The sequence below is a fragment of the Poecilia reticulata genome, linkage group LG6 (genome assembly GCF_000633615.1).
Source record: "Poecilia reticulata strain Guanapo linkage group LG6, Guppy_female_1.0+MT, whole genome shotgun sequence".
Lineage (NCBI taxonomy): Eukaryota > Metazoa > Chordata > Actinopteri > Cyprinodontiformes > Poeciliidae > Poecilia > Poecilia reticulata.
The window spans coordinates 3,646,230-3,648,602 of record NC_024336.1 but is presented as its reverse complement, the minus strand read 5'-3'; the positions used below and the strand labels follow the sequence as shown (position 1 = coordinate 3,648,602).

Genomic DNA, 2,373 nt, shown 5'->3' with positions numbered 1-2,373 from the left:
CTCCCTCCTCTATTATTCTTGTTCAATATGCAAAACGCCTATGTCGATGAAAAAAAAAAGATTCGATTCGGGTACGAAATGGGGTTTAGGCTGCGGGACGTTTCGTGCCGACCTTGTGTCAATTCGTAAACGGGGGACGTCCGGTTCCGGGTCTGACAACCGATGATTTAAAGTCATTTCCTAAATTGCTGCTAGAAAAAAAAAATTGGGTTTTATGGCTGTAATGAAAGTCATCTAGTAGCAGGAGTTCAATACGGAGCTATTTTGGTGTAACAAAGAGTCCATCACGTTTCAGAAAAAACTTACCGGCCCCAAAAAAACAAGTCCGAATCAAAAACTAAACGAGCAAGCATGGTGTCATAAAAGCGCTTCTCAGAAATGGACACAATCAAAGTAAATAATATGTTCAACTTGACGGTTTTCTGATGATTTCTCAGAATAATTAATGGGTTGGGAATGTAACCATAATGCAAAATGAGCTGCAATCGTTTAAGTACCTGTTGAAAACCTAACTGCAGCTTCCCAGCGTCTGAAACAGATCGTGATGTTCCCGCATGTCCAAGGAGACAACATCAAGTCAGAGTTGGGCTTTCACATTTTGTTCGAGCTGCACAGAGCCAATGAAAAATTAATTTCAAACCCCTAACTTTTTTTTTGTTTGTTTGTTTTTTCCAAACAAATGGTGGTAACGTCAAAGTGCAGCATGTATTCTGGTTATTTTTAAAGTTAACGTCACGAGAGAAAAAAATAAACAATAGATGGTCCACACACTCTTCACCAAGTTAAAATATAATAAAAGTAGTAATTACAATAGATAAACAGCACTTTTCTTTTAACAGTCATAAAAAAACACACACATTGGTAGCGTTGGAGTTGCTCAGCGTCTTGACCGAGGATAGTTTAGCACCTGTTGAGGCTCGGTGGGGGAATCGAACCTACCATTGTGAGATGATCTGAGGTAGAGCACCCGGTGATGAAAACCGATAAAAAAATACAAATAAAAAATCACCCAGCTGTTCAAACCGTTTGAAAACATCGATCATCGGGACATTAAAGCGGCCACAGACAAGAGAAAACCACGAGGTTCCCTAAGAAGAGCCGGAGGGTACGTGGTGGGAGCTGTCCTTGGTGCTGAACAGCTTGTTCAAGGACCATTCAGGTGTGTGTGTGTGTGTGTGTGTGTGTGTGTGTGTGTGTGTGTGTGTGTGTGTGTGTGTGTGTGTGTGTGAGTGCGTGCGTGCGTGCGTGCGTGCGTGTTTCAGCGAACATCTCCATAAGGCAAATGACTTTCAATATGAAAAAAATCAACGAATGTAACCCGTTCCAATCTACAATGGAGAAATAAGAACATTGGTACCACATGCAACTGAAGAAACAAAGTCATGACAGATGGACCTTGGATAAGGTTCCCCCCTCAGTCAATATGAATTCATTCACTAGAGGCTTCACCACAGAGTAGTGCAGTTAAAAGCAGAGGAAAGCCAACACACGGATATTACAGATTACAATATATATATTTTAGCATCCACAAGCAAAAAATCCAACAGAACACGATCTCAGTGAAGTGTTTACATCATAATCGGGTCAGAAGTCGAAGTTAGAACATCAACGTGCAACCCCTGAGGGGTCTACCGTGATCATCCCGAAGACGAACTCAAAACAAATGCAAATGTTTCGACTAGTTCATGCTTTAACGTAACATTTCCCCCTTTCTGCTTTACAAAAAAAACACACAAAAAAACTGGACCAAAAACCTCCTTGGAAACGACGAGCTGATCTGTAGTTAGGGTGGAATTCCCCGCTACTCTACTCCAGATCACCAGAGTACTGACACATTAATCTTCAGATCATCCGCAAAAAAAAAAAAAAGTGCGAAAATATCGACTCTTACTGCAAACTTCCCACCTACTGGCACCATAAACGAAGGCACTTACCTTTCAGATTTAGATTATTTTTTGTTTTGTTTTGTTTTATTTCTATAAATAAAATGATGTTTGCAGGCTGACACCGACAGAAGCAAGGCAAAGCGGGATCGCCCCACAGTCTCTCTCTCTCTCTCTCTCTCTCTCTCTCTCTCTCTCTCTCCCTCTCTCTCCCTCTCTCTACCCCCCTGCGTCAGGATGTGCGTCGTCTCCCTGTTCTTTGGTAAACTGACATATTTGTGGTTGCCATTTATGATTCAAGGAGCCTGCTCGAATGAGGGGTGGGTTTTTGTTTTGTTTTTGGTTTTGTTTTTTGCTTGGGAGGGGCGGCTACGGGGTCTGGGAGTTGAAAGGTGGCGGTGGTTGGTGGTCGGAGAAACGGAAAAAGTAGGGAAACACAAATGGAACCCAGCGGATGGCGAGGTCCCGCCAAATCAGGGGGATGGGGTGG

The 2,373-nt window shown here is 42.6% G+C and overlaps 1 protein-coding gene across 2 annotated transcripts in view; it reads right to left on the bottom strand.

Annotated features, from left to right (window-relative positions):
* LOC103465695 (uncharacterized) overlaps positions 1-954 on the bottom strand; it is a 43,371-nt gene extending 42,417 nt beyond the window's left edge. For both annotated transcript variants that reach the window (XR_533830.2, XR_001776715.1), the window contains exon 1: positions 940-954. The gene's annotated coding sequence lies outside the window, so the exon portion shown is untranslated. The remainder of the gene's footprint in view (positions 1-939) is intronic.
* Positions 955-2,373: the final 1,419 nt, after the last annotated feature.